The following is a 24,853-nucleotide window of genomic DNA, read 5'->3' on the forward strand; positions in this document are numbered from 1 at the left end:
TAAAATTAAAAACAACAAAAAACTGACTCAAATCACATTACCTCGTTTACAATGTTTTTTGTTTTTTGCTGTTGTAGATTTGAAAACGTGACAAAGTAATAACTATAATAACAATCACAAATAGAATATACAAGTAACATGCGCAACCGAAAAATCTCTTATATAAATGATTCATTCGCATGTGGTGAGTTAGGTAATCGGCACGTGCGTCCACCTGACTTGCTTCAAACCAATGACGCTACCATGTTTTTCTTGAGTAATGCTAAAGGGGAAAAAATATGAAATACTGACGTAAACGGCATCAGTGTTTTACTATATGCTAAATGTATTTAGAAATTTCGTTCATTTTATCAAGAACAACTTTCGACGTTTTTTGACACCTCAGTTTGCTTTGCAATTAATCTGATATGATTAGTTGATTAGTATACATATGCGTGTGTTTTTCTTATAGCAAAACCACATCGGGCTTTCTGCTGTGGCCACCGAAGAGAATCGAACTCCTAATTTTAGTGTTGTAAGTCCGGAGATTTATCGCTGTCCTTGCGGGGGACTAGTGTACGTATGCAATATTTAACGACTTTGGATTATATTTGAAGTTCTGGATTAGTCTAGGTTCGTTACGTGAAATACTTAAAAAACGTAGAGAAATAAAACCTTTATTTTATAACTACTTTGCGTCTTGGTGGAAAAGGTAATTCGAAAACAAGTTAACCAATCAAATCGACGAAGTTGAGAAACAGGTATTTTTTCTACGAAATATCCCTCACCGGACATAAAGCACTTCGATTTGACCATATAATACAAACTCTTCGAATTACATCACAGGACAGTCAAAGTGAGTTTTGTAAAAGTAGGCTAAGCGATTATTGTAATGCATGCACGTGTGTAACGCGGATCTTAGAAAAACGTTTCGTCTTTTATATCGTTTCACATATTCCTTCAAATTTAAGTATTTCTCACAATTCGGTTTTTCTAACCCTTTTATTCTCAGAATATCAAAGTACAAATAAAGGATTAATTTTAATGTATTATTATAATACACTAAAATATAATATACTGAAGTTGGCAAATAATGGGTTAGGAAACATTACGTTTACTCATGAGCGTCCACAGAAATGTTTACATAATGGGTTAGGAAACATTACGTTTACTCATGAGCGTCCACAGAAATGTTTACATAATGGGTTAGGAAACATTACGTTTACTCATGAGCGTCCACAGAAATGTTTACATAATGGGTCAGGAAACATTACGTTTACTCATGAGCGTTCACAGAAATGTTTACATAATGGGTTAGGAAACATTACGTTTACTCATGAGCGTCCACAGAAATGTTTACATAATGGGTTAGGAAACATTACGTTTACTCATGAGCGTCCACAGAAATGTTTACATAATGGGTTAGGAAACATTACGTTTACTCATGAGCGTCCACAGAAATGTTTACATAATGGGTTAGGAAACATTACGTTTACTCATGAGCGTCCACAGAAATGTTTACATAATGGGTTAGGAAACATTACGTTTACTCATGAGCGTCCACAGAAATGTTTACATAATGGGTTAGGAAACATTACGTTTACTCATGAGCGTCCACAGAAATGTTTACATAATGGGTTAGGAAACATTACGTTTACTCATGAGCGTCCACAGAAATGTTTACAACAGTACTATGAAATTATGAATTGAATAAAAAATTCGTATGCATATACCGGTTGAATAAAGAAAGGATTATGCTTCTTATTTTCCAGGAGGGCGGGTGCCCTCTCTTGACGCCCATGCAGTCACTATCCTTTAACCGTTTTTTCTTATGCAACTTCACCGGAACTGGAACCATTCTAAAGGATAATTCATAATTTTCGAACAACCAGTCTGACAGAACTATTCACTCATCTTCTTTTAAAGTTATTAAATAGCTTCTATCATACATAATTTAGAATAACCCATTAAAGCATAGTAACTTATACTTATGTTACAGGTATATTATATATCACATTTCACACCCATAAAAGTGTGAAATCACACTTTTGTTTTTTATTGTTGGTCACCGGATCCCTCAGAAACTGGTTTTTATCGTATTGATACAAACTGCTATACGAAGTAAACACTGAAACGTGTTTGTGAGAATAACAGGAACTATTCGGAAACAATTGTAAACCACTAGTTCAGGAGCTATCATCAGAGAAGTGTGAATTACTGTTACAGGAGCTGTTCCACAAACACGTGTGAATTACTGTTACAGGAGCTGTTCCACAAACAAGTGTGAATTACTGTTACAGGAGCTGTTCCCAAAACAAGTGTGAATTACTGTTACAGGAGCTGTTCCCAAAACAAGTGTGAATTACTGTTACAGGAGCTGTTCCACAAACACGTGTGAATTACTGTTACAGGAGCTGTTCCACAAACAAGTGTGAATTACTGTTACAGGAGCTGTTCCACAAACACGTGTGAATTACTGTTACAGGAGCTGTTCCACAAACAACTGTAAATTCATATCCTTTGTTAGAAAAAGTGTTTCATTCCTACATTACAATACAATAAAATATTAAATAACATTGGTTTTTAAGAATCTACGCTTAATCTACCTTAGTTAAGACTCAGGTAGTCTTAACTGTGTAGGTGAGTTCTGTTGGTAAACGATTTTTAAATAAAATTTTATGATGAATATAAAATTAGCTTGATTGAGTTTAAGTTTTCTTTTCTTTATATATAAGGACTTACATTATTTTCTATTCTATTTATGAATTCACATCTTTGCCACATGGAAAATTCTACTTATTCTAAATTTACAACTTTTGGTTCAGAGAGTGAATTCTCGTCTTCTCAATAACAAGAGGATTGCTAATTACATTCACACATAGATCACACTTTTGTTTGTTTTTTTTCCCTAGAGTGCACGTCACAATAACTTGATCTTCGAGATCGAAGTCTAGACCCTTAGGGAAAATAATTTGGGCTGTTTTGAATTTCGCGCAAACCTACAAGACAGCTATCCGTCCCTAACTTAGTAGTGTAATATTAGAGAGAAAGCAACTAGTTATCACTACTCACCGCCAACGCTTGGGCTACTCTTTCACGAAAAAATAAGGGAATTGACCATCATATTATAGCGGGATAGTAAGACAAGATTCGAACTCGACACCCTCAGATTGCGGGTCAACTGCTCTAACCACCTATTCATGCCAGCTCAGGGACAAATACCCATCGTATTCTTAAAATTAAACAAATTCATAATGACAGTTTTACATATTTTAGGAACGAAAATACTCTGAAGGCACAGTGTACCAAGAGTTGATATGCGTGCGGCCGTTAATGGTAAGTATTTTGAATTAAAATACCGCATGGCCAGGTGGGTTAAGGCGTTCGACTCATAATCTGGGGATCGCGGGTTCGAATCCCCGTTGCACCAAACATGCTCGCCCTTTCAGCCGTTGGGGCGTTATAAAGTGATGGTCAATCCCACTATTCGTTGGTGAAAGAGTAGCCCAAGAGTTGGCGGTGGGTGGTGATGACTAGCTGCCTACCCTCTAGTCTTACACTGCTAAATTAGTGACGGCTAGTGCGGATAGCCCTCAAGTAGTTTTGCGCGAAATTCAAAACAAACCAAACGTCACAGCAAAAATTTGAATAACGAAATTGATATCCTGAAAACAAATGTAAATAGAGGGAGAAATGCTAAATATTATTTACAAATAATTAATGAACACATTTAAAATTATGTTTAATCAAGAAGCTACATCTCACTGTTATCAGTTTCATACCAGCGTCGTAGGTTAGCTTAACTCTAAATAATGGCTAATCTTAAGCCTATGAAACATTTAGGTTAAACTAAGTGGTGTCTCCAACGTTTTGCAACTAACACGAAGTAATACTGCCTCACGTTTTGTCCGAGAACCAGCTACTAGTTTTTCTCTATCTGCTCTATTATTTCACATGGCCTTGGCGTTGCGTGTCAGTGAGTTGCACTTGGGACCAACCTAGAAGATCTTCTTGCACCACCCTCCGCTAGCTCTTCGACTATTCTTTTACTAACGAATAGTGGAATTAACCAATATATAATAACGCCCCCCACGGCTGATGAAATGGCGAGCATGTTTGGTGGGACGGAATTCGAATCCCTAACCACCTAGCATTGCCGGGCCAGGAAACACAATCATTTGGTTATGGAGTCTCGAATATTTCAGTTTTAGTGACAGATCCGAAACTGACAACCGTTTTTAAAATTCTGTGGAACAGATATTTTAATTCCTTTTCGCTCTAATATTTCTACTCTAGAATGTTGATGTTTAAGATAATTTTTCAACCTTTATATCACTCTTATCCTTCAAAACAATTTCTATGTTGACAAGTTGATACATCTGCAAACTAGAGGAAAACTCAGTATAACTCAGCTAAGCAGAACTAATCATATTTCAAAAAAAATCGAAAAGTATGTATGTATGTCCGTCGTTATCAACGGAATGTTTTTGTCAGAACAATGAGAAATAATATCCTACTATGTCAACCAACTTTCATCAAAATCCGATTATTTTTGACTGAGAAACAAAGCAAAAATAGTGTGACAAATCAGTTCCCGTATTAACAGATAAGAATTTTGTTATTATTATTGCAACCCTAACTATCTAAAGCTAATCACTTTTAAGTTTGGTCATAGTTTAAATGTATACCAACTTTCGTCCAAATCCATTTTGCAATTTTTCGAGAAATGTTGTTGACAAACACACGGGAATGAAAATGTATCCTCCGTTCACCGTCGGTAGCGGAACTGAAAATACACTTATGCTGAAACAGTGGAGCGTTTGTAATAAATGGATCATGCACGATTAATGAACATAGTTAATAAATAAATATATTTTAAAGCTATAATTTCAAGTGTAAAGAGGATCACCATATTTTAGTCTTATTGATGTAACACTCAGAACTCTAGCAACCAAGAATTATGATGTCCACGAATAGTAATGGTTTGTTTGCTTGCTTCGGATATTCGTGCAAAGTTACATACAAAGGTTATCTGTATTCACCATTCCTTACTTTGAACTGGTAGCTTAGTGGAAAGGCACCTAGTCAACAGCACCCACTACCAAATCTTGAGTTATTCTAATCCAATAAAGTTTTAACCATTACTTTTATAACGCACCCACAGAACCATAGTAGGGTGCTCGATTTTGTGGCAAGGGGACGTGAACTTTGGTCCCTCGCATTTATAGACCGGCACTCTAACCATTAAGCTACATCCGGGCAAAATCGTTATGGAAAGCTATTCTACGTTTATGGGTAACGCAACACTAAACAATATGTTTCTCAAAATTAATTCCACTTCGTTAGGGAACTAATAGAATAGGAGTGAAGCCTAACTTCAGCCAATAAAAGATAAAAACAACAGAAAAAACACACGTGATATCACAAAACAGGTTAAACTAATAAATAATCCAAAGGTTGTTGTTATTAAGGGTTACTGATTATTTAGTTACTGATTAGAGTAACAATCCATATGATTAGAAACAGCTTGAAATATATACGAGGGCAAGCAGAAAAGTTCCAGCTTTCAAGTTTCATTATATTACACACTGTTCGTTTCGTCTATCACTATCGTAGATACTGAATATCCATACTTCACTGTTGCTAAATTAGGGACGGCTAGCGCAGATAGCCCTCGAGTAGCTTTGCGCGAAATTCAAAATAAAACAAACAAGCGGGTGAAAAAGGGCGGTTCGTATCACGAGAAAAACAAAGCGGACTAAAACCAATAAGAAACATTCAAAAATATGTATAAAACTCAATAAACATGATCGCACTATATACTTTAATACAGAACACCTTTATGCTCGACCAGTGTTTCTCAAAGTGGGAGCCGCGGCCCTCCTAAGGGTCTTGAAGCATTTTCTAGTGATCGCCAAATATTATTTAAAAAATGCGAAATTAAATTTCGTTTTAAATAAGCAATAAGTCGATAAAATTATGTTGAATTCATTAAATGATACACTATGTCTGAGATGTTACTGTTTCTACAGCGGCACTATTTTTTTAATCACTATGCTAAAGTTGTAGGTTGGGGTGGCCTCAAACTTTTTTATTGACATGAAGGGAGCCTCAGACTAAAAAGGTTTGGGAACCACAAGTACAGGGTTATTATAAAGTCTGTTGGTATCTTTTAGCTTCCATATTTATAAAAAAAAAAGAAAAAGGTGAGGGGAGAATAATTTACGTCACGAAATAAAAATTATTTCTACCTTTGAGGGACCATTGTTTTATATGTGTATTTTTCTTTTAAACTCTCTTTTTAATATTTATTGATCTTTTAAATGCAGACATCTCCCTTTATACTTCTTCACGATGTTTTGTTCATGCACTAAAGACACAAAAATTATTTCACACTGGTGAACGCTGACAGAAAAATTCGTATACCGTAGGGGACGTTTCTGACTGCTACAGCAGTAGAATTAACACTGTTACGAAATCACGTGTAAAGTGGCGAACAAGAGGTTCGTGGAGGATCGAGACTTGATAGTTTTCGTTTATTGTTACACGCAAAGCTACAAAATAGTGCTGTCTGTGAGACGCTTATTAGAAGCTGATAAAAGATGTAACAAACGACATCGGTTGTTGATACAGCTCGTAATGGTTGTCTCTCAGTTTATCCTCTGAAGTTGTGACGGAAGTCACATAGGACATTTACTACAGGAAAAAGCAGAACCAGTCAAGTTGTCTAGCAACTTGGACTCTAACGACCAATAGAGTGGACGACACTGTAGTTCAATCCCCATAGGATCTGCAGAACGTTCACAAACAACCTCTGTGAGAGCTCCCTCCCAGTGGCACAGCGGCATGTCTGTGGACTTACAATGCTATAAACTGGGTTTCGATACTCATGGTAGTCAGAGCACAGATAGCCCATTATGTAGCTTTGTGCTTAACTGCTAAGAAACAACAACAAAAAACCTCTAGGAGATGCAGACAGATGGCTTAAAACGTTATTTCAGGTTCGAGTGGAAATCGTCAACACCTGGGTAGATAACGTTTTAAGGAATAACCAGGCATACTTTTCTCTCCATATTTCAGGTATAGTAAAGACTTGAAACAGTCTCAGTGGGGGTGAAAACAATCCACATATTCTTTGTACAACAGCTGTTGTATGATGAATACGTAAGTTACAATGTGGGTTGAACTAAATAATAAATTCACCCCTAGGCCTCGTTTCTTTGGGAAACAGACAAATAACTAAATTTGAACAACAGGCAATGAAAGAGAGAGTTTGTGATTCATGTTGGAACATGTTGGCTCTCCTACACTCCAGGGAAGAGAAGTTTTGAATTAAAGAGACCCCGTGAAATCCTACATTTAACAGAAGTGAAAATACAATGTCGAGGTATGCTGATAATAAGAATAGGTTTGATTTACTTTGAGGGCTATCTGCGCTAGCCGTCCCTAATTTAGTAGTATAAGACTAGAGGGAGGCAGTTAGTCATCACCATCCACCGCCAACTCTTGGGCTACTCTTTCACCAACGAATGATGGGATTGACTATAACATTATAACGCCCCCACGGCTGAAAGAACGAGCATATATGGTGTAACGGGAATTCGAACCTGGGATCCTTAGATTGCGAGTCGAGTGTCTTAACCACTTGGCCATGGCTAGCCTAACTCGTAGGAACAATCAAATCAAGTGTAATATCAAAAACTAATAACAATAAAAAACACTAGTTCGTAAAGAATACCTGCTACTGGTTAGATAAGTTAAAACAATAGTAAAAATCCGTCTCTAAAATAACGTAGGTGACAGGTTTTCCGGCAATGGGATGCAAACCACGAATCTTCTGATATTCATTTTTTCTTCAAGAACAATGCATATTTTGAGACCTATCAAAATTATAAACGAAGCAGGGTACCGAGTGGTAAATAGAGTAAAAACAGAACAAACAAGAGTTACTGTAATCAAGATACAAATGGTAAATATTCTAGAGTACACTCTTTAGCTGCGGGTAAAGAACCATGCATTTTATATTTTCATTTTCATATTTGTAGCAGTCCCAAAACGGTTTAATAGTTTAACGCTTATATTTGTCTATATTATTAAAGTAACTCTTAAACTCTTTTGCATTGAAACGAACAAACAAATAAAAAAAAACAATATTTTTCGACAACTTCTATAAATCAAGTTCAGAAACCAACGTAACGCCATTACGGCTAAGAAAAGTTATTCCACTGTAAAGGGAGCATAGAAGTTTGAAAAATATTTTCCTAATTGTTTTATGTTTTATTCATGGCAGTTTTCTTGCTTTTATTTCAGACTAAAGCCACAATGGGCTGTCTGCTATGTCCACCGCGGGAAATCTAACAACGAATTTTAGCGATGTAAGTCCGTAAACTTACTGCTGTCCCATGGAAGAACCCCCATTGGGAAACTGTTCTTGTCAGATATTCAAAAAACAAACAAATTGATATTGTTACCTTTGCGTTTTATGCCAGACGAATAATATGCAGTGTTTTTTAAATAATTAAAATATTGTAGTTTAGCGATAAAAATGTTTTTAATTAATTAATTACGTTATATTTTTTACTGCTTAAGATAAATAACTAATAACACGAAAACATTATTTTTCGTCCGATTTTTTTAACGCTTTTCTTAATTCAGTGCACAACGATTAGGTTTAAAACCAGTCACTTGATCGTGTCGACGTACAGATGTGCTTTTAGGAAATCCTTCAGACCAAGCGAAACAACTTGGAGCAAACACAGTCGAAAATTTAATCCCAGTGAATGCCCTTACAAGAGCACAGCGCCATCTTCAGACTACTCATATGACTAACCAAGTCAAAAAAATTCTGGCAGATTGCTTCGAACCACATTTTTAGTATCAGTTGAAGTCTCATATCGAGCCGAGGCGTGGCCAGTCGACGTGAGCAGCATACGATCGTAAGTCTGTACTCTCAGTCGGAAACCTGGCAAGAGTGAAGCAATTTACCACCGTCGTATACACGCAATTCAAAGTAAAAAAACAACAACGAAGCCGATTACCTCCTGCAAACGCGGACGTAAGACAGATGGGGAAGGGAAACCTAACTTCTTACCGCTTCACGTTGTCATGGTAACGCTTTCCTGTTAGCACTTGGAGATGGTAAACAGAATAAAGCGTGAATGGCGTTAGCTGAGATGTTAGTTTATACGTGTTTGGTGAGTTAACAGTCGACATTGAAACGTATTAGGAAATTTACGCGGTTTCGAAAGTTGTTTTTATTATTATTATTATTGTGTACTTTTTTTTATAAGAACCATCTATAAAAGTGGTTATCTATAAGTGAACAGCGAAAGAAATATGTTAAACAATTCTATCCTCTAAAAGTTAAAAATGATACTAAACACACACACGTTACAATGTCCATCTCAAACATTTAAACGAAACTGCACATAATAGTACACACACTTGTAATAAACTATTAAATTAATTATGTGTAGCTCGCTCCCAGTCGCGTGAGGGTGGCTTCGGAGTGTTTATTTCTTTTCCAATTAATCCGCGAATGAAAAACAAATACTCATCAGCACGCGATTAAAAGTTAAGTTACAAGACAAATGTTTGTCCTCGTTGAAAATGTTTCGCGAATTGACGTACTTTCGAGAGACGTTTACCGAGCAGTCGGCTCGTAACCTAAAAAAAACCACCATAAATCCGTATATAATAACACTCAACACCTGAGCCTTTTTAAATTTTTGCATGAAAACCAAATACTCAAGTATATTAAGAATAATAATAATAATAAAGTTATGTTTATATTTATTTCCTTTTTTTTAATAGTTGAACAATATCTATACTAAACAGAATACGAGTGTTTCATATGGCCAGCAATCTCATTCCAATAGCTATATTTTGTAGTAAATGTAAAAGTACATAAATGTAAGGTCAATGCAGGCTGTTAAAGATCCACGTTCACAGCAAAAAAAAAGCGTTATAAGAGTGACTGTCAAATCCCATTAATCGATCAGTCAAAAGTACCTCTCCAATTGGCGGTGCGTGCTTTTTGACTTGCCCCTCCAGCCTAGTTCATCTATGTTCGAAATAAAGGATGGCTGGCGCAGGTAGTTATTATGTAGTTTTATACAAATATTTAAAAACAAACATCTCTCAGAGTCGCATGAAAGTTATTTTACTTTCAATTGTGATATCTTCAAAATGGTCAACTGTACTGGTGGCGCTGTGACTGGTAACGACATGTGGCAGTTAAAAATCTGGCTGAAATGTTACTTACACAAACTAGGTCCCGTTTTATTATTTACTTCTGTAATGGAACGAAGAACTTTATTGGCAGAAGAAAATGTAAAAAACGCCACCTGAAAAATTATTTTTACACGTCTCTTACTTAAAAATTCGTAATGGTCAAACTCAGAGAATTAGTACCTTGGAGCATAATATTTCGATCATTGGGGCTTTAGATGTCTAACACCAGAAACGTAGTGTTAGAAACAATGGATAACAAGAGCAAAGAACAATCAGAGAGATTCCACACTACCGCCCCGTCCATCCTTTCCGAGATTGTATGTGTTTATATTGATTGGATGACGTCAAATTTCACCTTCTACAACTCAGAAAATCTTTCTCAAATACAGGATGATCAAAGATCTGGATAATATTTGTAGTATTGAGAAGAGTCTCAAACCAAACACTGACGTCTAGCTCCTTAAAGACTTGTAACTTGGGCCCGGCATAGCCAGGTGGGTTAAGACGTTCGACTCGTAACCTGAAGGTCGCGGGTTCGAATCCCCGTCGCACCAAACATGCTCGCCCTTTCAGCCGTGGGCGCGTTATAATGTGAGGGTCAATCCCACTGTTCGTTGGTAAAAGAGTAGCCCAAGAGTTGGCGGTGTGAAGTGATGACTAGCTGCCTACCCTCTAGTCTTACACTGCTAAATTTGGGATGGCTAACGCAGATAGCCCTTGAGTAGCTTTTCACAAAGTTCAAAGCAAACAAACTTGTAAGTTTGCGTACCACGTGTTTCATAGTACATGACATTTTAATAGTTATTAAACTCATCAAGCCATTTGTTTCTCCATTTCAGTTGGATTATAAGCCAAACAAACTGTAATGAATAAGTTAAGCGCGAAATTTATAGGAGTCAAATACAGGAAACGCATAGGAATAATAATTAGAATTGTTATGATAGCTCGTACTTGTAACTTATTTATACACACATGTACATCGCATGCTCACGTGAAAAAGTTGTAGTCATTAAACAAATAATCTGATATATGTATAAAATACAAGCTGGTATGTTATTACTTCTTACTGTTATTTACTTCATATATGTATAAAATACAAGCTGGTATGTTATTACTTATTATTTACTTCATATATGTATAAAATACAAGCTGGTATGTTATTACTTATTATTGTTATTTACTTCATATATGTATAAAATACAAGCTGGTATGTTATTACTTCTTACTGTTATTTACTTCATATATGTATAAAATACAAGCTGGTATGTTATTACTTATTATTTACTTCATATGTGTATAAAATACAAGCTGGTATGTTATTACTTACTATTGTTATTTACTTCATATATGTATAAAATACAAGCTGGTATGTTATTACTTCTTACTGTTATTTACTTCATATATGTATAAAATCAAAGCTGGTATGTTATTACTTATTATTATTTACTTCATACATGTATAAAATACAAGCTCGTATGTTATTACTTATTATTGTTATTTACTTCATATATGTATAAAATACAAGCTGGTATGTTATTACTTCTTACTGTTATTTACTTCATATATGTATAAAATACAAGTTGGTATGTTATTACTTATTATTGTTCTTTACTTCATATGTGTGTAAGATACAAGCTGGTATGTTATTACTTATTATTGTTATTTACTTCACATATGTATAAAATACAAGCTGGTATGTTATTACTTATTATTGTTATTTACTTCATATATGTATAAAATACAAGCTGGTATGTTATTACTTATTATTTACTTCATATGTGTATAAAATCAAAGCTGGTATGTTATTACTTATTATTGTTATTTACTTCATATATGTATAAAATACAAGCTGGTATGTTATTACTTCTTACTGTTATTTACTTCATATATGTATAAAATACAAGCTGGTATGTTATTACTTATTATTTACTTCATATGTGTATAAAATACAAGCTGGTATGTTATTACTTATTATTGTTCTTTACTTCATATGTGTGTAAGATACAAGCTGGTATGTTATTACTTATTATTGTTATTTACTTCATATATGTATAAAATACAAGCTGGTATGTTATTACTTATTATTGTTATTTACTTCATATATGTATAAAATACAAGCTGGTATGTTATTACTTATTATTGTTATTTACTTCATATGTGTATAAAATCAAAGCTGGTATGTTATTACTTATTATTATTTACTTCATATATGTATAAAATACAAGCTGGTATGTTATTACTTATTATTGTTATTTACTTCATATATGTATAAAATACAAGCTGGTATGTTATTACTTATTATTGTTATTTACTTCATATATGTATAAAATACAAGCTGGTATGTTATTACTTCTTACTGTTATTTACTTCATATATGTATAAAATACAAGTTAGTATGTTATTACTTATTATTGTTCTTTACTTCATATGTGTGTAAAATACAAGCTGGTATGTTATTACTTCTTATTGTTATTTACTTCATATATTGTAAAATACAAGCTGGTATGTTATTACTTATTATTGTTATTTACTTCATATATGTATAAAATACAAGCTGGTATGTTATTACTTCTTACTGTTATTTACTTCATATATGTATAAAATACAAGTTGGTATGTTATGACTTATTATTGTTCTTTACTTCATATGTGTGTAAGATACAAGCTGGTATGTTATTACTTATTATTGTTATTTACTTCATATATGTATAAAATACAAGCTGGTATGTTATTACTTATTATTGTTATTTACTTCATATATGTATAAAATACAAGCTGGTATGTTATTACTTATTATTGTTATTTACTTCATATATGTATAAAATACAAGCTGGTATGTTATTACTTATTATTGTTATTTACTTCATATGTGTATAAAATCAAAGCTGGTATGTTATTACTTATTATTATTATTTACTTCATATATGTATAAAATACAAGCTGGTATGTTATTACTTCTTATTGTTATTTACTTCATATATGTATAAAATACAAGCTGGTATGTTATTACTTCTTATTGTTATTTACTTCATATATGTATAAAATACAAGCTGGTATGTTATTACTTATTATTGTTATTTACTTCATATATGTATAAAATACAAGCTGGTATGTTATTACTTATTATTGTTATTTACTTCATATATGTATAAAATACAAGCTGGTATGTTATTACTTCTTATTGTTATTTACTTCATATATGTATAAAATACAAGCTGGTATGTTATTACTTATTATTGTTATTTACTTCATATATGTATAAAATACAAGCTGGTATGTTATTACTTATTATTATTTACTTCATATATGTATAAAATACAAGCTGGTATGTTATTACTTATTATTGTTATTTACTTCATATGTGTGTAAAATACAAGCTGGTATGTTATTACTTATTATTGTTATTTACTTCATATGTGTGTAAAATACAAGCTGGTATGTTATTACTTATTATTGTTATTTACTTCATATATGTATAAAATACAAGCTGGTATGTTATTACTTATTATTGTTATTTACTTCATATATGTATAAAATACAAGCTGGTATGTTATTACTTATTATTGTTATTTACTTCATATATGTATAAAATACAAGCTGGTATGTTATTACTTATTATTGTTATTTACTTCATATGTGTGTAAAATACAAGCTGGTATGTTATTAATTCTTATTGTTATTTACTTCATATATGTATAAAATACAAGCTGGTATGTTATTACTTGTTATTGTTAAAAACTTCATATATTTATAAAATACAAGCTGGTATGTTATTACTTCTTATTGTTATTTACTTCATATGTTGTAAAATACAAGCTGGTATGTTATTACTTCTTATTGTTATTTACTTCATATATGTATAAAATACAAGCTGGTATGTTATTACTTCTTATTGTTATTTACTTCATATATGTATAAAATACAAGCTGGTATGTTATTACTTATTATTATTTTATTTCATATATATGTATAAAATACAAGCTGGTATGTTATTATTACTTATTATTGTTATTTACTTCATATGTGTGTAAAATACAAGCTGGTATGTTATTACTTATTATTGTTATTTACTTCATATGTGTGTAAAATACAAGCTGGTATGTTATTACTTATTATTGTTATTTACTTCATATGTGTGTAAAATACAAGCTGGTATGTTATTACTTCTTATTGTTATTTACTTCATATGTTGTAAAATACAAGCTGGTGTGTTATTACTTCTTTCTGTTATTTACTTCATATATGTATAAAATACAAGCTGGTATGTTATTACTTCTTATTGTTATTTACTTCATATATTGTAAAATACAAGCTGGTATGTTATTACTTATTATTGTTATTTACTTCATATATGTATAAAATACAAGCTGGTATGTTATTACTTCTTACTGTTATTTACTTCATATATGTATAAAATACAAGTTGGTATGTTATTACTTATTATTGTTATTTACTTCATATATGTGTAAAATACAAGCTGGTATGTTATTACTTATTATTGTTATTTACTTCATATATGTATAAAATACAAGCTGGTATGTTATTACTTCTTACTGTTATTTACTTCATATATGTATAAAATACAAGTTGGTATGTTATGACTTATTATTGTTCTTTACTTCATATGTGTGTAAAATACAAGCTGGTATGTTATTACTTATTATTGTTATTTACTTCATATATGTATAAAATACAAGCTGGTATGTTATTACTTATTATTGTTATTTACTTCATATATGTATAAAATACAAGCTGGTATGTTATTACTTATTATTGTTATTTACTTCATATGTGTATAAAATCAAAGCTGGTATGTTATTACTTATTATTATTTACTTCATATATGTATAAAATACAAGCTGGTATGTTATTACTTCTTATTGTTATTTACTTCATATATGTATAAAATACAAGCTGGTATGTTATTACTTCTTATTGTTATTTACTTCATATATGTATAAAATACAAGCTGGTATGTTATTACTTATTATTGTTATTTACTTCATATATGTATAAAATACAAGCTGATATGTTATTACTTATTATTGTTATTTACTTCATATGTGTGTAAAATACAAGCTGGTATGTTATTAATTCTTATTGTTATTTACTTCATATATGTATAAAATACAAGCTGGTATGTTATTACTTATTATTGTTATTTACTTCATATATGTATAAAATACAAGCTGGTATGTTATTACTTATTATTATTTACTTCATATATGTATAAAATACAAGCTGGTATGCTATTACTTATTATTATTACTTACTTCATATGTGTGTAAAATACAAGCTGGTATGTTATTACTTATTATTGTTATTTACTTCATATGTGTGTAAAATACAAGCTGGTATGTTATTACTTATTATTGTTATTTACTTCATATATGTATAAAATACAAGCTGGTATGTTATTACTTCTTATTGTTATTTACTTCATATATGTATAAAATACAAGCTGGTATGTTATTACTTATTATTGTTATTTACTTCATATATGTATAAAATACAAGCTGGTATGTTATTACTTATTATTGTTATTTACTTCATATGTGTGTAAAATACAAGCTGGTATGTTATTACTTATTATTGTTATTTACTTCATATATGTATAAAATACAAGCTGGTATGTTATTACTTCTTATTGTTATTTACTTCATATATGTATAAAATACAAGCTGGTATGTTATTACTTATTATTGTTATTTACTTCATATATGTATAAAATACAAGCTGGTATGTTATTACTTCTTATTGTTATTTACTTCATATGTTGTAAAATACAAGCTGGTATGTTATTACTTCTTATTGTTATTTACTTCATATATGTATAAAATACAAGCTGGTATGTTATTACTTATTATTATTTACTTCATATATGTATAAAATACAAGCTGGTATGTTATTACTTATTATTGTTATTTACTTCATATGTGTGTAAAATACAAGCTGGTATGTTATTACTTATTATTGTTATTTACTTCATATGTGTGTAAAATACAAGCTGGTATGTTATTACTTATTATTGTTATTTACTTCATATATGTGTAAAATACAAGCTGGTATGTTATTACTTATTATTGTTATTTACTTCATATGTGTGTAAAATACAAGCTGGTATGTTATTACTTCTTATTGTTATTTACTTCATATGTTGTAAAATACAAGCTGGTGTGTTATTACTTCTTATTGTTATTTACTTCATATGTGTGTAAGATACAAGCTGGTATGTTATTACTTCTTATTGTTAGTTACTTCATATATGTATAAAATACAAGCCGGTATGTTATTACTTATTATTGTTAAAAACTTCATATATGTATAAAATACAAGCTGGTATGTTATTACTTCTTATTGTTATTTACTTCATATGTTGTAAAATACAAGCTGGTGTGTTATTACTTCTTATTGTTATTTACTTCATATGTTGTAAAATACAAGCTGGTGTGTTATTACTTCTTATTGTTATTTACTTCATATGTTGTAAAATACAAGCTGGTATGTTATTACTTCTTTCTGTTATTTACTTCATATATGTATAAAATACAAGCTGGTATGTTATAATTTATTATTGTTATTTACTTCATATGTGTGTAAAATACAAGCTGGTATGTTATTACTTATTATTGTTATTTACTTCATATGTGTATAAAATCAAAGCTGGTATGTTATTACTTATTATTATTATTATTTACTTCATATATGTATAAAATACAAGCTGGTATGTTATTACTTCTTATTATTGTTATTTACTTCATATGTTGTAAAATACAAGCTGGTATGTTATTACTTCTTATTGTGATTTACTTCATATATGTATAAAATACAAGCTGGTATGTTATTACTTATTATTGTTATTTACTTCATATGTGTATAAAATCAAAGCTGGTATGTTATTACTTATTATTATTATTATTTACTTCATATATGTATAAAATACAAGCTGGTATGTTATTACTTCTTATTATTGTTATTTACTTCATATGTTGTAAAATACAAGCTGGTGTGTTATTACTTCTTATTGTTATTTACTTCATATGTTGTAAAATACAAGCTGGTATGTTATTACTTCTTTCTGTTATTTACTTCATATATGTATAAAATACAAGCTGGTATGTTATAATTTATTATTGTTATTTACTTCATATGTGTGTAAAATACAAGCTGGTATGTTATTACTTCTTTCTGTTATTTACTTCATATATGTATAAAATACAAGCTGGTATGTTATTACTTCTTATTGTTATTTACTTCATATGTGTGTAAAATGCAAGCTGTTATGTTATTACTTCTTATTGTTATTTACTTCATATATGTATAAAATACAAGCCGGTATGTTATTAGTTCTTATTGTTATTTACTTCATATATGTATAAAATACAAGCTGGTATGTTATTACTTATTATTGTTATTTACTTCATATGTGTATAAAATCAAAGCTGGTATGTTATTACTTATTATTATTATTATTTACTTCATATATGTATAAAATACAAGCTGGTATGTTATTACTTCTTATTATTGTTATTTACTTCATATGTTGTAAAATACAAGCTGGTATGTTATTACTTCTTATTGTTATTTACTTCATATATGTATAAAATACAAGCTGGTATGTTATTACTTATTATTATTATTATTTACTTCATATATGTATAAAATACAAGCTGGTATGTTATTACTTATTATTGTTATTTACTTCATATGTGTATAAAATCAAAGCTGGTATGTTATTACTTATTATTATTATTATTTACTTCATATATGTATAAAATACAAGCTGGTATGTTATTACTTCTTATTATTGTTATTTACTTCATATGTTGTAAAATACAAGCTGGTATGTTATTACTTCTTATTGTTATTTACTTCATATATGTATAAAATACAAGCTGGTATGTTATTACTTATTATTGTTATTTACTTCATATGTGTATAAAATACAAGCTGGTATGTTATTACTTCTTACTGTTATTTACTTCATATATGTATAAAATACAAGCTGGTATGTTATTACTTATTATTTACTTCATATATGTATAAAATACAAGCCGGTATGTTATTACTTCTTATTGTTATATACTTCATATATGTATAAAATACAAGCTGGTATGTTATTACTTCTTACTGTTATATACTTTATAAACAAGATAAATTCAGTGCTTTAGTCCTACATATGTTGATTATTTACAGTTGCCCTAAAAGAGTAGTGAAATGTTGCTAATGCGATCATGTCTGTTTGAATTAAATAATCAATCACATCGTATTAATGTGCTCAACCCTGTTTGTATTAAATAATGTATTATATGCTGTTAATCTACTCAATTCTGTTTATCTTTAATTAGTACATGCTGCTAATGTTTTCACGGTTGTTTATGTTAAATAAGAACCACACGCTGTTCATACTCTCACACCTGTATATGTTAACTAATCAACCATATGCTGTTAATACTGCCACATCTCTGCGCATTAAAGAATCAACCAGTTGCTAAAGTGCTCTCACAAGTCTTTGTGTTACAACGGATTGCTGGTATGTAAAGTATTGATTTGTTTGCCTTCCAGCATAAGTTCTCAGTGTTTCGCTCCTGCGATACAAGTGAGCTTTTGGTATTGTACTGACGGCTAATATTTTCAGTGGAAACTACGTAGGCCCATTACTATATGCAACATGTAGAGTCCTTCACTAACAGTACTACTTTGAACTCATAAACAAAACATATTAAGACAGAAAAACCTCTTCTTGATGTAACATTTTTATATTTTGAAATATTCTCGTGGTTATGGTTTTCATTGTCATCTTTCAAAAACAATGCACAATTATTTCCAAATTATCATTAAGTGCACGTTTAATAAAATCCCAAAAGTGCGTGAATTTGTCTTAAAAATTCTAAATTACCGATCTGTATTTATTTTAAAAACTCCAAAGCTCTTGCGTGATTTTTTAAAGAAGGATTCCTCAAAAATACAATTACTAAAATTTCTAAAACCTAAGGTGGATTTTTAAAAAGAAATCTATCCATTACTGCCAAACAACTCTTCAAGAAATGATTCATTATTAATACATATGCCCTCCTCTGGTATGTCTGTAGACTTACAACGCTAAAAACCAGGTTTCGGTACCCATGGTGGGCAGAGAATGGATAGTCCATTGTGCAGCTTTGTGTTTAATTGCAAATAACACATTCCCCTTGGGGCTAAGAGGTATTGATTTTCGATAGCCTTAACAACAACAATAATTCTAAATTTTTTTTTCAAATATCCACCACGGAGAGTTTACATTTGTTTAGCAAATGTATAGCAAAAACATAATTATTTGAAACTATCAAAAGCCTTATAACTTTCTTCAACAGTTCTGTGCTTGATGCATAGTAAGTTGTTGTTATTTTTAATACACGCGTTTTATTTTGGAAATATCTTACATCATTGGACATATTATATAAAAAAAACTAAGCTATGAATACCCTATATGAGTTTGTTTGTTTCAGACCAAAACCACATTTGGATATCTGCTTTGGTCACCGCAGAGAATTGAGCCTCGAATTTTAGCGTTATAAGTCAGTGAGCTATCTCATCAGGAGACCACCTAACAGAGAACAAATTATTTAAAAAGAGTCAGTTAAGTAACAAATAGCATTCCTCGTGCGACGGTCATTTTCCACGTGAATTCAGAGAGTTCTTCCACAAATTGTTTCGAAAGTTTGTAGTTTACACAGCAGAGTTGGTTTCCTTAGACATAACGATTATTTCGACATCTGTAGAGTCTAGACTACACACGTGCTTTTTTAAACCTTGCATTTCGGATTTTCATTCACCAAAAAGAAAAGAAAAAAACACGAGTGTTGACCAAATCTGGGAGCGAAACACTTTCGAGTTTCTTAGTGACTTTCAAAGAAACACCAAATAAAAAACTAGCCAACTACGAATGTAGAGGTGAGAATTCTTGTTATGTTTTCACCATAAGTTTCGAACGTATGACAATTAAATAACGAGTGGGCGAATGAAAGAACAAAATTCTCTTTATTACCTCCTTCGTAACGGAAGCTACCAAAATTGGCATGAACCCCTTAACTGTAGAATGAAACCTCCCTAGATGGAAGTTATTACTACAAAGGCAGAAACAACAACAGCCTAGTGACCCTCTAAATTTTCACTTGAGTGATGGCAAATAGTAAGTAATGTAACTTTCAAAACACTGGTGTATGTCATGTAGGGGAGTTTCTGCATTACTTTTCATTGCATTCATTAACCCAGCAGCGTTAATTGTGATACTCATGTGGTGTTATATGCGATGTTTATTCCTCCAAATAAAGATGATTAGCCAGGAACTGTAATGTGCTACTGCATTAAAGAAAAAAGGTAGAAGGGTGTTACGTTGGTAGCAGTGGATGGGCGAGACAGATGAAAGGATGGTATAGGGTAATTGTTTGTTTCTTTCTTTCTTTTTGAATTTTGCGCAAAGCTACACGAGGGCTATCTGCGCTAGCCATCCTTAATTTAGCACTGTAAGACTAGGGGATGGTAGCTAGTTATAATCACCCATCGACAACTCTTGAGCTACTCTTTTACCAACGAGTAGTGTAATTGACCGTCACATTATAACACCCCCACGGCTGAAAAGGTGAACATGTTTGGTGCGAGCGGGGTTCGAACCCGCGACTCTCAGATTAGGAGTCGAACGCCTTAACCCACCTGGCCATGCCGGGCCGATATAAGTTAAATGTTTGTTTGGAATTAAGCACAAAGCTACATATTGGGCTATCTGTGCACCGATAACCACGAGTATCGAAACCCGTTTTTTGGATTGTAATTTCACATATATACCACTGTGTCGTTGGCGGAGGGGGGGGGCGAACTTTAAGTGAACAAAATGAGTTACTGGAAAAAAATCTAAATTGGCGCATTCATTGGCACTTTAACAATATAACGAGTTTTCCTCGAAATAATTGGAATAATAATAATAAACCTAACGCTTCCTTTTGTTCTGGTTACCCTGATTGATTTTGTAAAACAGTTGGATTTTGGAGTTTGTAAATTTAAGTTGTAAGTGCGTTATGAGAGCGATAACCAATCCAATAACATTGGAGGGCAGGTGATAGGGCGCCCCTGAATGGTAGCTTTCCTTCTGGTCAGCAGTTTAAAATCAGAGACGACAGACAGCTGATGGCCCCCAGCAGTATTATTGTGAACACAAAATACAAGCTTCAGTGTCAGTTCCCGTCATCTTAATGTTACACAGTATCATACATACGTTGTTGTCTTGCAATTCTGTTTAATACTGCACGTTTTCGATGTTTTTAAAAAACAACAGGAGTTGAGATGACAGCATTTTTCAAACTAATTTTAAGAGCGCTGACTGGTGTAAAGTTACGTCGAGCTCCGACTACTTTATGAACTTTCGCCCTATTTTCTACAACCTTCATACAATCAATGAATGCAGCAGTTTGAGTCAGCTTTCCAAAAGTTACACTTTACAAAATTATTTTAATAAAGGCAGATCAGTTTTATTACAGAAAATATCAGACTAAAAGACGCACAAAAATAAGACAAAGGCAATACTTATAGGTTAAAATTACTGACGGCACGAACCATAACCAACGTGGATCATATTATACATTGAAAGTAATAAACACGCACACATGTTTAACACATTGAATATGATATTGAAGTTAAGGAGTCAAAATCATTTGTAGTGCACACTGGAGAGCTTAAAATAATTTTAATAATAAAGCAATTAAAAAAGAAACTTTACTCTCCACATATTAAACAAAATATTACTAGCCCTGATGAAGGTATGCTTGTTTGAAGTTAAGCACAAAGCTGCACAATGGGCTATCTGTGCTCTGCCCAGCACGGGCATCGAAACCAGTTTATAGTGTTGTATGTGTGCAGACATCTCGCTGTGACCCTAGGGGGCGTGATAAAGACACAATGGCAAAACGCTCAAACGACCTGGCCATACCGGGCCTAGTCCAAATAATTCGCAGCTATTCGAAAGCAAAAACACCACGTGGTATTTACTGGGAAAGGAGCCTGTATCGTCTGTTCAGACAGTAGTGACTAAAACATACCTAAACGAGACGCAAACTGGTCATGTAATGTATAACGAATCAAATGTTTTTCTTTATGTACACACTTCAGTTGTCGCACGGTTCAATGACCACAAAATATGTCACACGCTGAGCCAAAAACAAAAACAAAACTCGCTGTTAAATATCTGAAAACGTTTTAAAAAGCTACACAGAAATGATTATTATTTGCTCTTAATCATTGGACGTCCAATAAAAATTAAGATAACCAGAAAAATGCAGATAAAATATATATACATACACATATATCAACTTAATCTCATTTTCACTGGTTTCTTATCGCAAATATATATTAACATTAATTATAAAATGTACTCACAAGCAAACTTTGGAGATAATTTATCTCACTGGACTGCACAAACTGCCAGCAGACGATAACGAAGGTCGAGGTCAAAGCGTTGCTGAGCAGCGTTTAGACTAACAACCTGTGGACAGAAAATAAAAAAACTATCCAATAAGAGCACATTCCGGTGACATCATGCACAAGTCGCTCATTCATAGTAATGCAATGGGACTGCTCTGTTAAAATTCCGTCTTGCCACAATTTATGTATATATAATCATACCCATAACCTCAGAACATGATTACCCGGTACAGATCCTCAATACATAAACTTCCATCACCCATAACTTTGTTCTGTACGGTGTCCTGCAGGAGTCACACCAATGAAGTTCACATATTCTACTCTCCTTTCACGTCATATATAGTTCATGTCACGCAAGAATACAGCAGTAAATAATATCTATCATAGGTGGCCATGGACGTGAACGAAATTAATATTTGGATTCCAGACAATACACCAACGACATTAATCATTTCATCAGACATTCCAGGCTTCACATATTCCTCTTTTTTTCCTTTTTTGTCTTACGTGCACTTTTAACGTAAACAGTAATGGTTAATAGAAACAGTAAAATATTAGTTCAACATCAATTTCACGCGCCGTACCACAGGACTAGTTGCTAGGTGATGAAAGCATGTCGGTTTCATATCTCAGGCGTATGCAGGTTTATGTGATTTTTTTCCCCCATATCCATCAGAAATCAATAAAGAAAGAACGCAATAGGTTTTTTCTCACAAAAGCGATAGACAAAGACCCACCACATTATTTCAAGTTCACTAATTCCTAACTTAATTATAAAAAATATATTAATGAAATTCCACACCAGTTTTAGTACGTGTTTTGACTTTATTTTTATGAGAACAGTAAGTCGAACAGAAACGTTGAACACTCGGTTGAAGACCAAAATTCTGCTTCGTAATGAGATCAAATAGCCACAAATAAGACCAAAAAGTTCAATGAAACCAAATTAGGAGACCTGATAAATTGAACATTAAAATGCAGTTTCAATTTCAAAATTCCAGTTCAACTACAACTGTGGAAATTTGATTGGAACACGTATAGTCCGACTTCGCGTGAACTTTGGTTTGTCGTAATTTATTTCAGAGAGAATCAAACGTTTTTCTCTTACTTGTCACACACTATACAGTCACTATCCTATCTCCAAACTCCGTTCTTAAGGAACAGTTCGTTTATTAGCACATATAAAACACATTGACTGCATGATGTATCAGGTGGTCGCTTGGGCTATATAAACGCAAAGATATTGTCATATTATGATTTGTCTGGAGAACAATAAGTTAGAGGACGGATCTTTCAAAATGACATAAGGTGGGTGTTCGAACAACAGGAACATAATTATTGAGACATTTTTAGGTGTTCAAAGACTCCAGTCATCACAGTTTATGAAAATTTGCAATTCAAAGAGAAGCAGTTGAGGCATTTTATCAAACTTATGGAGATTACAAATGGTTCTAATGAACAAAATGAATTTTCTTGTGTACACCAACATGTAAGTTGGAGAAAAGATATGCACATTAAAGAGCATATAATAGAAGCTTCGTAAAAACGGTTGTCAAAAATAAGAAACTGTCATGTGACAAGCCGAATGCGACATCAAATGTTTATATAGACAATTGCTATCGTAGCAGAGAGAAAACCTACAGAAAGTTTATGTGAACTACGCTGACTGTATCAAAGGTTGTTGTTGTTGTTTTGGAATTTCGCACAAAGCTACTCGAGGGCTATCTGTGCTAGCCGTCCCTAATTTTGCAGTGTAAGACTAGAGGGAAGGCAGCTAGTCATCACCACCCACCGCCAACTCTTGGGCTACTCTTTTACCAACGAATAGTGGGATTGACCGTCACATTATACACCCCCACGGCTGGGAGGGCGAGCATGTTTAGCGCGACGTGGGCGCGAACCCGCGACCCTCGGATTACGAGTCGCACGCCTTACGCGCTTGGCCATGCCAGGCCCTGTATCAAAGGAATAGTCAACATGCAAATGGACAGCCGCTTAAAATATTCTGATAATAGCCACTTGGTGTCTAGTTTTGGTTCAAGGAGTCAAAAGTGAATCAGTACAACTGGACTAATTAAATGAAGGATCCACTGGACCTGGAGGTTCATTTGAGATTTGTTTGTTTTTGAATTTCAATCAATGCTACACGAAGGCTATCTGCGCTAGCTGTCCCTAATTTAGCAGTGTAA

At 32.4% G+C, this 24,853-nt stretch overlaps 1 protein-coding gene across 4 annotated transcripts in view; it reads right to left on the bottom strand.

Annotated features, from left to right (window-relative positions):
- Positions 1 to 24,853, bottom strand: part of LOC143252643 (zinc finger MIZ domain-containing protein 1-like) — a 211,316-nt gene that overhangs the window by 124,868 nt on the left and 61,595 nt on the right. Inside the window, exon 2 of one of the 4 annotated variants that reach the window (XM_076505097.1) lies at positions 22,620 to 22,725. The exons of the other annotated variants lie outside the window; for them this stretch is intronic. The gene's annotated coding sequence lies outside the window, so the exon portion shown is untranslated. The remainder of the gene's footprint in view (positions 1 to 22,619; positions 22,726 to 24,853) is intronic. 4 annotated transcript variants of the gene reach the window in all.

Source organism: Tachypleus tridentatus, chromosome 6 (assembly GCF_004210375.1).
Source record: "Tachypleus tridentatus isolate NWPU-2018 chromosome 6, ASM421037v1, whole genome shotgun sequence".
Classification (NCBI taxonomy): Eukaryota; Metazoa; Arthropoda; class Merostomata; order Xiphosura; family Limulidae; genus Tachypleus; species Tachypleus tridentatus.